At 40.7% G+C, this 19,537-nt stretch overlaps 1 protein-coding gene across 2 annotated transcripts in view; it reads left to right on the forward strand.

Annotated features, from left to right (window-relative positions):
- Positions 1–19,537, forward strand: part of PDE4B (phosphodiesterase 4B) — a 540,265-nt gene that overhangs the window by 166,596 nt on the left and 354,132 nt on the right. The window lies entirely within an intron of this gene.

Genomic DNA, 19,537 nt, shown 5'->3' on the forward strand with positions numbered 1-19,537 from the left:
ACTAATGTAATAAACCAAGGCTTCTGAATATTTGAAAATTAATATTCACTGAGTTGCTTCCTCCTCACCAGAAAATGTGTTTGCTTGCCCTGTGTGCGCGTTGATTAATCTGAGTTCCCCATAGAAGGCTGTGGCTCATGTTGGTGAATAGCTAATGTTCAGCTAACACACACTCCACACAGTTCAATATGAGAGCTATTCTTACTTGTGACTGTGGTGTGGCGCCCCAAACTGGAGAACTATTTGGCCATTTCTATGAATCACATGATGTTATTCCATTGCGCTCTGTTACTTGTAGGGCACACGTGGTTAAGTTTTCTAAACCTACCAATGGTGATGGCGTTTGTAGAAAGTGTTCATGTAAAAGTATGTGCTGAGTTGAAGAGGTTCTCTTCTCATTGCTTGCCCCTGCATGTGACTTTACATCTAATCTGCTGAGTGGTGTAACTAAATACGGAAAGATAAGTACGTGTACAGTTCTTATTAAAGGAACATAGGCAGGAAAACACTCAATTAATAAATAGATGCATGTGTCTTACTAGTTGAAGGAATATTAAATCATTGTTTTGATATGGAGGACCTATAATTTTAGTTAGCTAATTTTCAAAGACTGGAAAAAATCTTAAATTTCTGGTAATATTTTTACTAATGTGGAGTTTTGGGTTCTTGAGAGTAAGAATGTGACCTTTTTCTTCTTCTTAAAATAGATTTTGATGTGATGGAAGCATAGAGCTATAAATACTAGTGTGGTTTTTTTCCCCCTTTTCAAAAGAATGAAGTTTTTAGAATGATTAAGGAGCTGGTTTTACTCATGCATTATACAAATTTTCTTGCAGCAAGTTGCAAAAAGAACAATTTAATGATATGTGAGGTTACTTATGTTAATAAATGATCTTTTAGTGAGTTAAACCAAAATTTTCCACAATTGCCAAAAAAAAGGTGGGGGGGACCAAGATATTGGCATCATGTAATGCAATACAGAGTGAAGAATTCATTAATCATCAGACTCCTGAAACATCGATAGGTGGTACGTCTGTGATTCGTGTTCATGGCCTTTCCTCCCAACTCTCAGTCTCATCTTTGTGTGCTTTTTAGTAGATTCTCAACTTGTTTGCAGCTCCTGATTAAATCAAGTTCATGTTTCTTTCTGTCATTGTATCTCTTGTAAGATGCTTAAGGGTTTTCAAGTTCATTGTCACAAAATAAGCAAGGAAAACCCCCTTCTTGGAAAATGGACATGCCCCTTATATATTTGAGTGGCTTTCCCACAAATCTTAAAAGCCCTGTGCTGCTTTGTTTTTCTCATTATATGAAACAGTTACACAAGGAAGCACAGGCATGCACACTTTAGGTTTGCCTCTTTGCCATGATGAAATGTGACCAGCCTTCCCGATCAGGGACTGACATTTTCCAGACCATGAACTTCAGTTAGAAACCCTAAGACATGCACTCAGAAGTCCCTAAGAAAACATGTTATTACTTTACAACAGACAGTAGGCTTCTTTCAAGAGAACTGGGTTGTTTTGATTCCAGCAACGAAACTAAAGTCATTTTCATGGTGAAGCTAAGCAACGCAGAGGGTACAGTTCACATCTTAACCCGTTGACCATTTATCTTCCTGTAGTTACTTGTAGATTTCTTACTTTGATGGAATGGACGTGAAGCTCTCACTGTGGAGACTTTAGTGTGAAGTTGGACTAACAGTAGATTTACTGCACATTTGTATAGTTCTGACTCTGGAATTATTTTTAAAATATCTGAAGAAAAGTAGATATTCAGTGTGCTGTCATTGCTAATCATCATGTTTATGCAGTCCCGAATCTGAAAGAAATTTGAATAATTATCTTACTGCTTCCTCATCCCCTTGGGCAGAACCACATTGCTCCATCCTTGACATATGGGCATCTGGCCTAGTTTTAAAACTGAATAGAAAAAAAAACTGCAGTAACCTCACTCACTTTCATAAGCACTTTACCATTTCACGCTACAGATATTGGGAAAATATTCCTCTGGCTCAACTAATTTAATTTCCACATAGTATATATCCCTTTTCCTCCTTACTGTCTATTTAGAAAAGTCTGGAGACTGTGTGCTTGAATGCTATGGTCATCGATTGGTTCTTCGTTTTGTTTTTATTTACTCAAAACATAGAAATGAACGTATATAGTTATGACGAAAAGAAAAGCAGTTCTGGCTCAACCTGTATTTTCCACCTTCTATTATATTTTAATTCTTTACTATAATGTTTACATATTATCTTATTTAAGTTCTTTATTTACATTCTTCTCAGGGTCACATGTTATACATTTAAAGACTTAACTTCTTTTCTCTTCCTCCAAGTCTTTCTGTTCCATTATTCATTCTTTGACTCTGATCCACATCCCAAGTTTCTAGTTCTTAGAATTATGACTTCCCAAATGGATATCAGCCTTGTTGTTGGATGATGGGATGGGATGGGATGTGACGGTGGTGGTGATGATGTGGAGATTGTGTGTGTGTGTGTGTGTGTTTGTGTGTGTGTGTGTGTGTGTGTGTGTGTGTGTGTGTGTGTGTGGTGTAAGTATTAGGAACTGCTCAGCCCGGCTGGTACAGCATGTGACAATATCATTTTCAGATTAGTGTATTATTCTTCCTTGACCTCAAGTCTGAGACAAGTGTTTCTGAAGCACAGTATTTCTGTGGAAAGTATCTGACTCTAAAACCTGTTCACTTTTGCCTGGAACTTGCTACATGCTGTCTAAAAATTTCAACCTTCTCTTCCTGGGTGGTGCCATGCCTCAGTCACTAATTCTCCTTTAGGAACATGGGTATTAGTACTGGTCTCCAATGAATCCAAGATATTGCCTAAACACCCCTTTCTAGAAAGCAAATGTATTGATGGGCACCACTACCTATCTGTCTATGCTTACAAGCAAGAGCAACATGCTTTTAGTTATTGGATATTATGGGGAAAGCTTGTATTCCTCTTCTCTGAGTTTAGTTTTCCCTATCTATTGAAAGACTTTCTTCTTGTCTTAGTTAAGGCAATATGTGATATGTGATAAATATCATGACCCCAAAACATCATATTCACACAATGCCAAATATGAAAGAAATTTGAATAATTACCTCATTATTCAATAATGAGTTTATTTCATCTTTCAACTTTTGGGATCTATTCTGTCACTCAGGAAAGTCGAGACAAGCACCTGATGCCACTGAGACGTATTGCCTACTGGCTTGCTCCCCATGGCTTGCTCAGTCTGTTTTCTTTTACAACCCATTACCAACTTCTCAGGGGTGATACTGCCCACAACCGGCTCCCACATCTATCATTAACCAAGAAAGTGCCCTCACAGACTTGCCCATGGGCCAGTCTACTGAGGTAATTTCATCAACTGAAGTTCTCTCTTCCTGAATGACTGTCAAGTTGCCCAAACAATAGCTAGAATACTTATTTTAACCAATGTTTATGAAATGTGTAATTTGTGTCTGATACCTAAGTATAAATATAATGAAAGCCAAGATAATGATAAAGCTGGGACACATGGAGAGTAAAAGGAAAACAACAAAATAAGTCCCTGGATGGTTTCCTGAACTTCTAGCATGCTTCCTATAGAATGTACTTTAGTCTTACTTTCTTAAATGAATCCTCTGTTCAGTTATTTTCTAGTAATATTGCAAACATTTGAGAGATGTCTAATTTTCTAATTTTGAACATGCTTGCTGATTGAAGAGAAATATTTACCAAGTGCCCTGATCTGGGTTCTGGGTATAGAAGACTCAAACTTAGAAGGGGTTTTTTGTTTTTGGTGGTGGGTTTTTTTTTTGTTTGTTTGTTGTTGTTTTTTTACTTCTACAATACTCATGTAGTAGCTGGAAGATGAACATACACGTTAATGATCATTGAGGTGTAAAAATTGCCACAAAGTGTGCTAGAAAAAATTCCATGCGTTAGAGTTCATGTCGAGAAAAGATGCCACCAAAGTGGGGGACCTAAGAATGAATGGGAGTTTTTCTGGCAAAAGACAAGCAGAAATAATCTTTTATCTGTTGCTGACATGAACACTCACTCCATAAAATGCTTAGGATTTTTTATTGTACATGGGAAAGAGTAAAAGAGAGGAGACAGACAGAGACAGGCAGACAGACAGAAGACAGACGGACATATAGACAGTTGGCAAGTTGGAGGTATACTCTGGCTCTTCACTGCCATGATCAAGACTTGGTGCTTTAGCCCACAGTCAGTAGGAGCCGCTGCCAAGCTGTGAGAAGGCAATTGCCACTTGTGAGTTCTCTTTAGAGAGGTGCTCTGCGGGCAGTGTAAAAGGATGGGTGCAAGCATGAGGTCAGAGGCAAAAGAGAAAGGGGAGCGCGTTCGAGAGATAATGGATCTGATTATATTGGAAGCTGTGCTTGTGGCTTTCTTTATGGCTTAGCCAATTACTGCTTATGGTAAATAGAAGGACAGTTTGTAAGCCCTGCATTACTTGCTTTTATCACTTACAACATAATATTATGCATAGTGCTCGCTGGCACACTGCACTGGCGAGCAAGTGTAGTGTAGCCAAGTGTAGCCAAGGTGCATGTGAGAGGATGGTGTGTCTGGAAAACTCCACAAATTCTGTCCTAAATTTCCAGGAGGAAATTTGTGCTGTGCTTTAAGTATACACTCTTGTCTGTCTTTTCAGAAACTGCACTAGTCCAGAACGCGAATCCAGTGCCAGACGAAATTCGTACCTTTAAGCCTGAGTCTCTTACTTACAGAGCAAACATTTCGTCAATAAGCCTATAAATGGCGTCTTCCTCTACTTTCATTGTCTCCAAGACTTCAATATATAGACTTTTCAAGTACTAACTATAAAAAGACCTTTAAAGCATCCGGAAAGTGCCCTTGCTAGAAGGGGGCTGTTGCCTGCCTGCTGAAACCTAAGCCTCGTCTAAGGAATCCCATTCGCTTTCTTCTACTAATCTCTCTTTGACTGCCTCTCAGATTTTCACACTAAGTTTTGTTAGTCTTTCTTTCTTTTTCTTTTACCTTTTTTCTTTTACTTTTTTTAGTGGCTGGAGAGACAGCCATAGGCACTGGAGATCAAAATCTTATATTTTTGGTTGTGAGTCTATCCTTTAATGGCTGAGCCATCTCTCCAGCCCTAGCGTTTCCTTCTTTAACTTGGTTGTCAGGCTACAACAGCGTTATGCTAAGAGATTTACCCAGTTCTTGGGAAAACCTTGGAAAGGCTAAGCCCTTCCTGGCTTTCGACAGGTCACTCATATCTCCACCTTTGGGTCTCTGCACTTGATTTTCTTCTGCCTTGAAGGTTAGTGCCGCCAATGTTGACATGTTCCCTCTTATTTCCATTCTGGCTCCTTCTTAAGAATCAATCCAGAAAGGCCTTGACACCCCACCTGCCTTCTAAAATTGCACATTCCCCACTTTCTAGCTCCTCTTCAGCTTTGTTTCTCTTCTTGACACTTATCATTAGTTGAGCATACATTACAGACGGCTTCTTTGTTACATTGTTGCCTTTTCTTCTCATTGTCTGCCACCCCTGCTAAAATTGAGTGAGGGCAGGTTCTGACTTTTTCTGTATCCCAGGAACTTAAAAGAAAGGCTGACTTTTTCTTTTTCTTTTTTTATCCTTTCCCTTTCTTCCTCCTTCCTCCCCCCACCCCTTTCTGAGACAGAGTCTTATGTAGCCCACCGTGGCTTTGAACTAGCTATGTAGCTAAGAATGACCTTGAATTTCTCCTTTTCCTACCTCTACCTCCAGAGTGTTGTGTCATTATACCCATTTTGTGCAACCCTGGGATTGAACCCAGGGCTTCTTATGAGTACTTACAACCCAGAGTTCTACAAGGCAGGCACTCTACAGCTCAAGAATGGCTAGCTTAAAAAAAAAAAGCATGTGTATGGCCCCTGCCCCTGCTCTTAGTCAAAGATCATGTTTCCTTTAGCCTTGTCTGAAGGTGGGATGGGGAGACAGGAGATTGCCTGATAGTTAGCCTAAGGTCATCTTTACTCTGCTCACCTCTTTAGCTGCTGTCCGTTTTTGCCAACACTGCAGCTCTATCTTGCTTCCTGCTTTGTGCTCTAAGATATTGAAGCTGAAGTTTCCCTGTAGCACCTCACCGTAGGGCAAATATTTTACATGTGAACCATTTCATTAAACCGCTGGACCCAAGCCATACTACCTAACACGTGGGTTGTGCTGGAAAGCCATGAGCCTCTGTAGCCATGAACAATCAATACTTATTTACTTGGCTGTTCTTCATGCACCAGACAGTGCAATTTGCGCTTTAGCTTAGGAATGCTAGGGGTCTCTATCCTTAACTGTCCAGAGGTGGGAAAGGAGCCATCTTCTGTGATGGTGGAATTCATGTTTTTACATCTTCTGTAATGAGAATTTTAACCGCTTACATGTTGTACTTAAGTAACATTCACAGAACTCAAGCAATAGATGCAGCAGCTCAAGAGCTTTATAGGATCTCCCCAAAGAGCTTGGAAGCCAGAACCCATAACTTGCATGGTAAAGAACTTGCCAACCCTTATGGTCTGGAAAAAGCCTTATCCAAGTAGCTCTCCCTCCCTCCCTCCTTCCCTCCCTCCCCCCTTCTCTGTCTCTGTTTCTCTCTCTCTGTCTCTCTCTCTCTCTGTGTCTCTGTCTGTCTCTGTCTGTCTCTGTCTTTCTCTGTGTCTCTGTCTCTGTCTCTGTCTCTCTCTGTCTCTCTCTGTCTCTCTCTCTCTGTCCCTCTCTGTCTCTGTCTCTGTCTCTCTCTCTCTCTCTCTCTCTCTGTCTCTCTCTCTCTCTCTCTCTCCCTCTCTCCCTCTCTCCCTCCACCTCCCTCTCTCCCCCATCTCGGTCTCTCTGTTTTCCTGACCTGGAGTCTGTGTCACTTATAGTAATTTTTTTCATGTAGTCAGTCTTGAATACCACTATATTTTTAAGTCATTTGTTGATCCTCCCGGGTAGCTTATTTAGAGAACGTGGGTCTTTTCTCTTTAAAGGACACTAAGAATGGTTTTTAGATCTTGTGAGAAAGGGAATGCCTATGACACCGGGCCCTCTGGTAGAGCTGGGCTTCACCTCCTCTTCCCAACTCACTTCTTACAGCCCTGGAAACGAAGGGCAAGCTGATGTGGCTTCAAGGGAAGTTTCTTGCCCACTGTGTTTCCTGGAAGGTCAGGGAGCCAGGAGCCATTTGTTCTTTGTTTTGTTTTGTCTTTGAAATGGAGAATAAGAATGATACATTTTTGCCGTCGTGCTATTCCAAGCAAATAACGTAGATAAGTATGGGGTGGGGCAACCACAGGGAGATTCTCAACCAGATGCCATAATGTCCAAGTATTTCAACCCCTGCAACCCTGATGTGGGTCCAATAAATGGGAGTCAGGGAAAACGGAGATTTGTGTCTCTGTGCTTGATAAGGGTGTAGAAATGCCTAGATAGCTTGTAACATCAGGATCCAGTGCATCTAATGGGATCAGCAAGGACAAAGGAAAAGTGGAGAGGATGGAAACATCTTTGGAACAAGAAGAGGCCCTGGGAGGAAAAGTTGAGGTTTCAGAACATTGCAGGGGTGCATAGTGAGCTCTCTGCTACTCATTAACACATTGTGTCCTGCTGTTAAGTCTGACAAATTAAAGGCATATCCATGGCTCCAGGTTTGAAAGCTAGAGTAATGAAGTAGTTACAGAAGAGGGTTAAAAAAAAGTATTTAAAATAGTTTATAATGTTCCCTAGTGACAGAGTTTTGTTTGGAGTGCTTGAAACAGTTTCTAAGATGATGTTTATAGCATTCAAATTTCCCCTCCACCCAGAAGGTCTGAGGCTTTGCTAAGACTGCTAAACATGTAGAATTAGAATTGCCATTATGTGACAACTCATGCTATGAGTTTTATCACTGCAAGCTTGAGTTTACTTTTTACAATGAGTCTTTCTGGCAGGCTACTTCAGCTGAAGTCAGAGCAGCTAGTTTGAGTGTCATTATTTGGCCTTAAACTTTTGACATATAGCTGTATGCTCAGGTATTTTGATTTTTAACTTAATTTTAAGAATATATGTATCAATCTAACATGATAGGCATTTCTCTACTGCATTAAATTATCTGCTGTAGTAGTAATTTGCATATTATGTCATGTAGATGATCTTTGTGCTTAATTATCTTAATCTCTAAACATACACAAACATGTATGCTATCTTCAGACTTGATTGGTAAAACAGAAAATATATTTCTTTTCTTTTTTAATTAAAATATAATCATCACTTAGGCCCTTCCTTCTTCTCCCTCCAACCGTGCCCCTCCTCCTATTGATATTATCACTATTCAGGGTTTGTCTTGTTTAGGCAGCCATATTCTTGAGGTGTTATGGGTGTAGCATCTCTGTCATTTATAGGAGATACAATCTTCCAGCAGATTTTCTGATCCTCCAGCTCTGACAATCTTTCCAGGCCTTCTTCCGTGATGTTCCCTGGTCCTTGGGTTCAGGAGTTGAGTTGTAGATGTATCAGGTGGGGCTGGGATCCCCACATTCCACTGATCTCAAAAGCATTTCTGAGCAGGGTATGGTAGTGCATGCCTGAAATCCCAAATCTTGGGAGAAGGGAGGAGGATTGCTGTTAGTTCCAAGCTAGCCAGGGCTACATAATGAGTTCCAGGCCAGTTTAGGCTACAAAGTAAGACCCTGCTTCAACAAACAAAAACAAAACAAATGATAAGCAAACAGCGTTTCTATGTATGGAATGTATCCATTTGGGAGTTAAAATACACAGGGCCTTTACAGAGAAATGAACTATGATATCCACACCATGACCATTCAACATACTGAAAATTAAAATAAAATAGTGTTTATTTATTGTCATGTAATAGTAAACTCCTAATGAACCAAACTAAATTACACTAAAGTGAGCTAATTATCTGCAGACCTGGAGGGAACTGCTTATAGCCCTGACAAGAAATGTCATTGCTTTGATTTGCTCCGTCAATCTGCTTCATCAAGCCCCTTGTATCATTCACTGGGAGGCAGGGAGAGGACTGCTTTGAAGTCATCTCATCTTGCTCCAGAAAGCTTGAGAGCAAGAAGAGAAAACAAGGCACAGGAAGATGCTTTGTCCATTTCAGGACCCTGCATCTAAAAAGCCAATATAGGATTCTGAAAAAAAAATACCTGGGAAGAATTCCAATGTCGTCAGAAACTTATTTATTTCAAAATGTTTCCTGGCCACCCTTTCTATTTCTCTCTAAAATTAATACACTTAGATGGTTTGTCATAATATAGGGCATCTGAGAGTGCTTCTGTGGCTTATTTGGGCCATAATTACCTCAGCACTTTACCCAGGAATCTCATCACCGGAACTATTTTTGCCTCCTGAAGAAAGGTCATAAAGGAGAACAAAATAATCCATGAGACCCAACACTCGTAAGTGTGCAAGGGACCCACGCTGGGAAGTTACCATTGAAACCCATAAATGCAGCTTAACTTTACATGGACAGTTTTGGCCTTTGTCCTTACCCACAGCCAACAACAGATCCTGGAGTAGGCTCATCTATACATTACAGTCCTTTCTCTAATACACACTAGTTTATCAGAGCACCATGGAGACCAGTTGGTGAGCTTCAAAGTGTGTAGCATTCACGCTTCAACCCTATCTTTCCCTGACACTGGGCCTGAGGTTTGCCATTCCATCTGCCCTCTTTCCTCTTTCCACATCTGCAAAACACTAAGACTCTGGGAGAATGAAAAAAACGTGGGTACCAGTTAGTGTAACATCGGGCTAAAGTCAGGTAGCAAGCAGGCATCAGTCCACTTGTGTCTAGGCCCTGTGTAAATTAACATTCAGGCTTATAAAACATTTGTCATAATATAAATTACTTCAATATTCTATGTTGTAGTTTCATTAAGTGAGGTTATTATTAGCAGCTTGTAATACATCTTAAACCCACTTTCCCTATCCCTTAGATATTACTTATTTTCATGTGGTATTGCCTTATTGAAAGAGCTCATATTAAGTGCTTTTACCCTCCCCCCATAAAATGTTTTCTAAAATGTGAAGTGTCACTATGGTTCTGAAGTACAGTCACTCTCACTGTTGACACAGATGACTGTAAATGATCTCCTGATATTACCACTCGAGTTGTCCTTTCAGATCTGACACTTGTCCCCGTTAGTGAAAACAGATTTCAGCAAAAAATACTTATTTCTTTAGGCTGATAACAAAAATTTCTTCTAAACTTTGAGATAGCTATTTTCAAAGTACAAGAACGTCCCCATGATTGTTTTCCCTGGTTCTTAGAGTCTAACCTCCTGGTGACCTGCGTCTATGAAACATTTACCCTGAGAGGCAGTAGGAAAGAGCCTCAACATCTGAGTCAGAGGTCTTGACAAGCATGCCCCTACTCACACACTTCCTTTTATTTATTTAAGTCTTGTAGAGAGAAAATGGTGAATTAACTTTCAGGAGCCTCAACTTCCTAATCAACAAGTTATAGATTCAGCATAATTATTATTTCCATTCTTACAAAATAATTTTTACTATACTGATGGACAGTCTTGAGTAGGAGGAGAAAAGCGCATTTACTGGACAGAAGATAATGATGAGCTCACGCTAAAGCTTGCCGCATGGCTGACTTCAGCATTGCAGCTATATGTGGGGTGTAGGGACAGAGCATTCAGCTAACAAACACCAGCACCTTAGACGGTGCTCCAGACCTCTTTTTATAAACATGGGTGGGGTTGCTGCTGTAGGATGCGCCTAATGAGAGATACAGGGACTGGAGTGAATGGGATGTTCGGATGTCATCTACCCAGCGGGTCTTTATGTCTCTCTCATGCTTCCTGCAGAAAGATAGTAACAAGCTCAAGTGACTAATAGGCACAGCAGCGAAAGTTGTATTTAACCTTTATCCGGGTGACTTTACAACATTTAAATCAAATTGCTCTTTATTTCCTGGTCATTCCCAAGAATTCTTAAGAAAGCAGAAATAAAGGTTACTACCTCTCTCTCGACAAAGACTTCCTTCTCTCATTATCTTTGATCAAATGGGTTCTGTCTCCTACTGATTTAAAGGCAGGTAAAGGTTAGAACAAAGGGTTCTATTTAGATGCATTAGCACATTGGAAAGGAGCCACTTGGGTAAACTGAAATCTTTTTTTGTTTGTTTTTGGTTTTGTTTTTTTGAGAAAGGGTTTCTCTGTGTACTTAGGCTGTCCTGGATTCACTTTGTAGACCAAGCTGGCCTTGAACTCACAGAGATCCACCTGCTTCTGCCTTCCCTAGTGTTAGGATTAAAGGTGTGCACCACCACCCCAGCTATACGCTAAAACCTTAGTGACAGGAAAAAATAAATTAGACCAAAAGAAAACACTTTGGGGGCTTCTCAGAATCTTGCCAAGCTCCTGATTCTGTATAAATTAATAAAAGTATTACTTTTAGGAGTCCATCTAGAAATTATACTGGAAATCATGGTGTTTTATGCACAGTATATATTTTCTAAAATGTCCCAGCTTTAAAATATATTATTCAGGGATGGGATAACAATTGAGATGTAATATGAATAAATTAACAAAATATATTTAAAAAATAAATAAAATATATTATTCAAAATGGTGTTAGTCAACTGCACATTTTATGTCATATTTTTAAAATTAGTTTTTATTTTACAAGTTTGTAGTATGTATGTGTGTGTGTGTGTGTGTGTGTGTGTGTGTGTGTGTGTGTGTGTACTACCTGTGTGCAGGTGTCTACGAGACCAAAAAAGGAAATTGGATCTCACGAAACAGGTGCTTATAAGAATTCCAATGTGGGTAAGGGCTATAGAAACCAAATTGTGGTCCTCTGCAACAATTATTTTCAACTACTGAGCCATCTCTCCATCTCCCCACATTATGCAGTGCTTGAAAATATGTTTTTTGTCAAGTGCTTAGTGCTTTGGGAGTCTCTCTCTCTCTCCCTCCCACCCTCCCTCCCCCTTTCCCTCCCCCTATCTCTCTCTCCCTCCTCCTCTTTCTATTTTGTGTATATGAGTGCTTTTCTTGTGTGTATGTCTGTATGTCATGTGTAAACCTGATGCCCATGGAGGCCAAAAATGGCCATCAGACCCCTTGGAACTGGAGCTATGGTGGTTGTGAGCTGCCATGTGGGTGCTGGGAACTGAGCCCAGGTCCTTTGCAAGAGCAACTAGTGTTCTTAACCACTGAGACATCTCTCCAGTGCTGCTTCAAAACGCTTACAGGATTGCTGAGTTTGTACATGTCTGACATTTTTAAATGGTGCTTTCACTTTCATTTCTTTCTTTTAAATCTGAATCTGCTTCTGTCAGTGTAAATATTTTCTTGGGTAATTAATCACCCTGGAATCTGGAGCACTAGCAGGAGGCCAGGTGGGCTGCTAGTGTGAGTAGATAGGAAATCTTCCCCAAGGCAGGGAACAAGAATAACAGTCTGTTCCACATTCAAAAGGGGGCAAGAGTAGGAGAATTACATCACATGCTTACATCATTTAACTCTGTTCCCCATTTATTGATGAAATATGAGGGTTCTTGATATTAGGAAACTACTGAACTGAGAGTCTGTATGTTGTGATTTCAAGTTAGACATTTCTGGCAACGACTGTTAGGATAAAAAGTGAGATGGCATGCAACAGATATGAATACGAAGAGAGTTATTTGGGGAGAAGAAGAGAGAAGTTAGGGCCTGAATGAACTATGGGGGGGGGGAGAAAAAGAGAGGGAGAGGGGGGAAGAGAGGGAGAGAAAGAGAGACAGAGAGACAGGGAGAAGGAGAGAGGGAGAGAAAGAGAGAGAGGGAAAGAGAAAGGGAAAGAAAAGGAGAAGGGGAGAGACAGAGAGAGGGAGAGAAAGAGAGACAGAGACAGAAAGAGAGAGAGAGAGAGAGAGAGAGAGAGAGAGAGAGAGAGAGCGCAAGGGAGACAAAGTAAGAGAGAAACAGAGCAAAGGATGGTGAGTTTGTCCTTTTTATCCTAGGCCCCTGGTGGCTGTGGCAGGTGATGACATCAGAGCTTGCTAAGTGACCTGGAGGCAGGCTTGTGAAGCTGCTTATATGCTAATAATGAACACAACCCACCTCACCTTTGTAACTAAACATTTGCTCCCAACTATTGTGGGGAGTCATCCAGAATAATCCCACATCTCCTTATTAGGAGGCTCCTTACAGTAAGGACCTGGCAGATTTTCTAATTGAGCATCAATTGACTCATGGACCTCAGTGGTGAATATACATTAAAGGGGAAACTTTAATCTCTACTTCCAGAGTGTGACATTTGGAAAGTGGGGCTAAAGGGAAATATGTTACAAGATGAAAAAAAGCACCCTTTGCAAATGGAAGCTACACGGCTGTCCCAGGCATGGAGCTGTGTCACCAAGCCCTCCATTCATTCATTCATCCATTTATTCACCAAGTCAGTCAATCACCCAGGTGAGTGACTGCTCACTGCCCATGTTTCCTGGGTTTGCTTCTGTTTCTGAGCTTAGGCTTCTGGATCCGGAGTTGCGCACCCTCCACTACACTCTGCATCTCACTTGCTTACCACACACTATGCCTTTGTTTCCCCATACCAGGAAATGTCTACTCTTTTCTCACAGTAGCAGACTGCCTGTCTCTTGCTAGTGTTCCAGAATCCAGAGTGATTAATTGCTCAAGAAAGTAAATCGCCTATCAAGGTTAGCCTTTGTCCCTGATGTCCCCACATCACCAGTGTCGCACCAGGCTACTGATTTGTTTCTGTCCACAGACCGACTACCCCCGTGTCCCATGGAGCTCTCGCCACGGCTCCGTGCACTCTTGCATCTGTTACCTTATCTCCTTTATCTCACAATTTCCCATACTGTTCTCCTAGTTTCCTCCCCTGCAGTCAGTCCTGTCAGAAATTTCTAAACAGTTTTTTCCCCTCGTGTTGCTACTGCAAGCATGGAGGTTTTGGTCTTTGTGTACCCAGGTCTTGGCTAGACTTCCCACTACACTGCATTCCCACAGCTGAGGTACAGGGATAACGTTTTTGTTTTTTTTTTTTTCTGAGCACTGCCCTGGATTGTTTTCCAGAGTCTCAGTGTCTGTACTCTGCTCCTTCTGTTTTCTCATCTGACTTGACCTGGTCTCAGGTGTCACAACACCCTGAAGGATGTAGATCATTGTTTGGTTTACTGTTTTCAACACTCAGTGTATGGACCACAACTTAGATGGGACTTGAACAGGATCTGTTTGCCACTGATTCCCCAAAGTTGTAACTCTAGCCATACCCTTCCTCTGAACCTAGCCCAGTAGTTTCTGCACCGCTAAAATTTAGTAATGCTAAATACACGTCATGGGTTTCCCCCTCACATCTTAACTATGTCACAGTCTGGTCCCAGGGTCCCCATCTCAGAAAGATGCAATTCCATTTTTTTTTTCTAATTGCTAAGGCTAGGAATCCTGAAATCTTGCATGACTCTGTGTTCTCTGTTATCTCACACTGAATATAAATCAACATATCTTATTAATTCTACATTTTCAATTTAGAATCTGATCGCCTGTTTTAAAAAGTATATTTCAAGATTTTTAAATTTTCTATGTGCGGGCGTTCTTTCTGCCTATTAGTCTGTGCATTGCATGAGTGCAGTACCTGTGGTGGCCAGAGGAGGGTGTGAGAGTCCCCTGGGACTGGAGTTAGCGATTCTCATGAACAGGTGCTGGGTATCAAACCCAGGTCCTTGCAAAGAGAAGCCAGCGCTCTTAGCCTCTGACCCGTCTCTCCAACTCCCAGATCACTTATCATCGACTTCTACTTGTACATCAAGTCCCTGTGTGATTAACATTTTGCTTGTCCTCCGACTTCCAAATGTGCTTTTTGCAATCTATCCAGTGTCCACACTGCTCCTTGAGGAGGTGCAGCAACCCCCACCCATTTCAGTGACCCGTAGCATGATTTCTCACTCGGAGTTCGGGCCTGCCTGTATGTACCAGGACTCCACGGCTTCACTGGTCTCAGCCTACTCTTTGACAACTCTTTTTCTGATTCGCCTGATCACTTAGCACCAACTTTTCTGTTGTACCCCAGCAGTCACAGTAGCCATCTTGCTGCTTTTCAGTCAGCAGCACCCATGTCAAACCATCCTCATTGTTCTGTTATTGAAAGGCAACTTCTCCCAGACATCTACACAAACCTTTCTTTCTCTTGTGTTTTTTTTTCCTGATCATAATATGCCTCATATTTGACCAAGTCCCCTGAATGGGGAGACCTGGTGGCACTCAGAGGAAGGATAGCAGGTTACCAAGAAGAGACTTGATACCCTATGAGCATATACAGGGAGAGGAAGTCCCCCTCAGTCACAGTCATAGAGGAGGGGAGTAAGGGGAAAATGAGAGGGAGGGAGGAATGGGAGGATACAAGGGAGGGGATAACCATTGAGATGTAACATGAATAAATTAATAAAATTTTTAAAAATGAAAAAATATGAAGTATATTTCTCACCCTAGTTCCAATTGTCCTTAATACTGGATTAACTTCTGTATAGCTTTTATCACTGCCAAATGTATACAGCCACATAGTTATGTGTGCATATTTCTATATCTACATCAATAATTGTACTCATCTCCATTTCTTTTTTTTTTTTTTTTTTTTTTTTTTTTTTTAATTAATTTATTCTTGTTACATCTCAATGGTTATCCCGTCCCTTGTATCCTCCCATTCTTCCCTCCCTCCCATTTTCCCCTTATTCCCCTCCCCTATGACAGTTCCTGAGGGGGATTACCTCCCCCTCTATATGATCATAGGGTATCAAGTCTCTTCTTGGTAACCTGCTGTCCTTCCTCTGAGTGCCATCAGGTCTCCCCCTCCAGGGGACATGGTCAGAGGTGTGGCACCAGAGTGTGTGAGAACGTAATATCCCACTCTCCACTTTACTGTGGAGAGTGTTCTGTCCATTGTCTAGATCTGGGTAGGGGTTTAAGGTTTACCGCCTGTATTGTCCTTGTCTGGTGCCTAGTTTGAGTGGGACCCCTGTGCCCAAATCTGCCTATCATAATGTTCTACTTGTAGGCTCCTAGGACCCTCTGGGTCCTTCTACTTTGCCTTTCTCTCATGAATCTCACATCTAGAGTCCCACTAGAATGTCCTCTCCTCTGTCTCTGTTTCCTGGTAAGTGAAGGCTTTCGTGGGACATGCCCGTTGGGCTAATATGCAGATATAAGTGAGTATATACCATTTGAGTCTTTCTGCTTCTGAGTTAACTCACTCATTATGATCATTTCTAGCTCAATCCATTTATCCACAAATTTTGGGAATTCCTTGTTTTTAATAGCTGAATAGTATTCCATAGTGTATATGTACCACAGTTTCTTTATCCATTCTTCTACTGAGGGACACTTAGGCTGTTTCCATGTTCTGGCTATTATGAATAGGGCTGCTTTGAACATGGTTGAGCAAATTTTCTTGCTGTGTGCTGGAGCATCTTCTGGGTATATTCCAAGGAGTGGAATAGCTGGGTCCTGAGGAAGCCCTATTCCCATTTTTCTGAGATAGCACCAGATAGATTTCCAAAGTGGTTGTACTAGTTTGCATTCCCACCAGCAATGAAGGAGTGTTCCTCTCTCCCCACATCCTCGCCAGCATGTGGTGTCGCTTGAATTTTTGATCTTAGCCATTCTGATGGGTGTAAGATGGAATCTCAGCGTTGTTTTGATTTGCATTTCCCTGATGATTAAGGAGGTTGAGCATTTCTTTAAGTGTTTCTCAGCCATTTGATATTCCTCTGTTGAGAATTCTCTGTTTAGTTCCATGCCCCATTTCTCGATTGGGTTATTTGGTTTGGTGGTATTTAATTTCTTGAGTTCTTTATATATTTTGGATATTAGACCTTTGTCAGATGTGGGGTTAGTGAAGATCTTTTCCCAGTCTGTAGACTGTCGCTTTGTACTCTTTACGGTGTCATCTGCCTTACAGAAGCTTTTCAGCCTCATGAGGTCCCATTTATTAATTGTTGACATTAATGCCTGGGCTGTTGGTGTTCTGTTCAGGAAGTTGTCTCCTGTGCCAATATGTTCCAGGCTCTTCCCCACTTTTTCTTCTAAGTGATTTAGTGTCTCTGGTTTTATGTTGAGGTCTTTAATCCACTTAGATTTGAGTTTTGTACAAGGTGACAGATAGGGGTCCAGGTGCATTTTTTTACACATAGACATCCAGTTAGACCAGCACCATTTGTTGAAGATGCTATCCCTTTTCCATCGAATGGATTTGGCTTCTTTGTCAAAAATCAAATGACCATATGTGTGTGGATTCATATCTGGGTCTTCGATTCGATTCCACTGATCAACCAGCCTGTTGCTGTGCCAGTACCATGCAGTTTTAATTACTATTGCTTTATAGTACAATTTGAGATCAGGTATGGAGATTCCTCCAGAGAACCTTTTATTGTACAGGATTGTTTTAGCTATTCTGGGTTTTTTGTTTTTCCATATGAAGTTCAGAATTGAACTTTCAATGTCTTTAAAAAATTGTGTAGGTATTTTGATAGGGATTGCATTGAATCTGTAGATTGCTTTTGGTAGGATGGCCATTTTTATTATGTTAATTCTCCCTATCCATGAGCAAGGTAGATCCTTCCATCTTCTCATGTCATCTTCAATCTCTTTCTTTAGGGATTTGAAATTTTTTTCAAACAGGTCCTTCACTTGTTTAGTAAGAGTAACTCCTAAGTACTTTATATTACTTGTGGCTAATGAGAAGGGTGTAGTTTTCCTAATTTCTTCCTCTGCAAGCTTGTCATTTGTGTATAGGAAGGCTACAGACTTTTTTGAGTTAATTTTGTATCCAGCCAATTTGCTGAAGGTGTTTATCAGCTGTAGGAGTTCTCTGGTGGAATTTTGAGGGTCACTTATGTAGACTATCATATCATCTGCAAATAGGGATAATTTGACTTCCTCCTTTCCCATTTGAATACCCTTGATCTCCTTATGTTGTCTTATTGCTCTGGCTAGAACTTCGAGTACTATATTGAAGAGATATGGAGAGAGTGGGCAGCCTTGCCTTGTTCCTGATTTTAGAGGAATTTCCTTGAGTATCTCACCATTTACTTTGATTTTGGCTATTGGCTTCCTATATATAGCCTTTATTATGTTGAGGAAAGTGCCTTGTATTCCCGATCTCTCTAAAACTTTAAACATGAATGGGTGTTGGATTTTATCAAATGCTTTCTCTGCATCCAAAGAGATGATCGTGTGGTTTTTTGTTTTCAGTTTGTTTATGTGGTGGATTACATTGATGGATTTCCGTATATTAAACCATCCCTGCATGCCTGGAATGAAGCCTACTTGGTCATGATGAATGATATCTCTGATGTGCTCTTGTATTCGTTTTGCAAGTATTTTATTTAGTATTTTTGCATCGATGTTCATCAGAGAAATTGGTCTGAAATTCTCTTTCTTTGTTGAGTCTTTGTGAGGTTTAGGTATCAATGAGACTATGGCCTCATAGAATGAGTTTGGTAATGTTCCATCCCTTTCTATCTTTTGGAGTAGTTTGAAGAGTATCGGTATTAACTCGCCCTTGAAGGTCTGGTAGAATTCAGCACTGAAGCCATCTGGCCCTGGGCTTTTTTTGGTTGGGAGACTATCAATGATTACTTCAATTTCTGTAGGGGAAATGGGACTATTTAGCTTGTTTATCTGTTCTTCATTCAACTTTGGCAAGTGAAATTGATCAAGAAAATCGTCCATTTCCCTTAGATTTTCAAATTTTGTGGCATATATGCCTTCAAAGTAGGATCTTATGATTCTTTGTATTTCTTCAGTGTCTGTTGTTATGTCTCCCTTTTCATTCCTGATTTTGTTGATTTCAATACTGTCTCTCTGCCTTTTAGTTAGTTTGGCTAAAGGTCTGTCTATCTTGTTGACTTTCTCAAAGAACCAGCTCTTGGTTTTGTTGATTCTTTGGACTGTTTTTTTAGTTTCTAATTTGTTAATTTCACCCCTGAGTTTGATTATTTCCAGGCGTCTACTCCTTTTGGGTGTTTCTGCTTCTTTTTTTTCTAGGGCTTCCAGTTGTGTCATTAAGGTGTTTATGTGCGATGCTTCCAATTTCTTTTTAAAGGCACTTAGTGCTATGAATTTTCCTCTTAGCACTGCTTTCAGTGTATCCCACAGATTTGGGTATGTTGTTCCTTCATTTTCATTGAATTTCAGAAACTCCTTGATTTCTTTCTTTATTTCTTCCCTGACCCCGGTGTCATTTAGCAGAGAGTTGTTTAGTTTCCACATACGTGTAGGCTTTTTGTTATTTCTGTTGTTGTTGAATTGCAACCTAAGCCCATGATGATCTGATAGGATACAAGGTATGATTTCAATCCTCTTGTATCTGTTGAGGCTTTCTTTGTGAACTACGATGTGATCAATTTTGGAGAAGGTTCCATGGGGTGCAGAGAAGAAGGTGTATTCTTTCTTGTTTGGGTGCAAGGTTCTATAGATATCTGTTAGGTCCATTTGACCCATGGCATTGGTTAGTGATGTTATTTCTTGGCTTAGTTTCTGTTTTGATGACTTGTCCTTCAGTGAGAGTGGGGTGTTGAA

The sequence above is a fragment of the Acomys minous genome (assembly GCF_964271855.1).
Source record: "Acomys minous genome assembly, chromosome: 6".
Lineage (NCBI taxonomy): Eukaryota > Metazoa > Chordata > Mammalia > Rodentia > Muridae > Acomys > Acomys minous.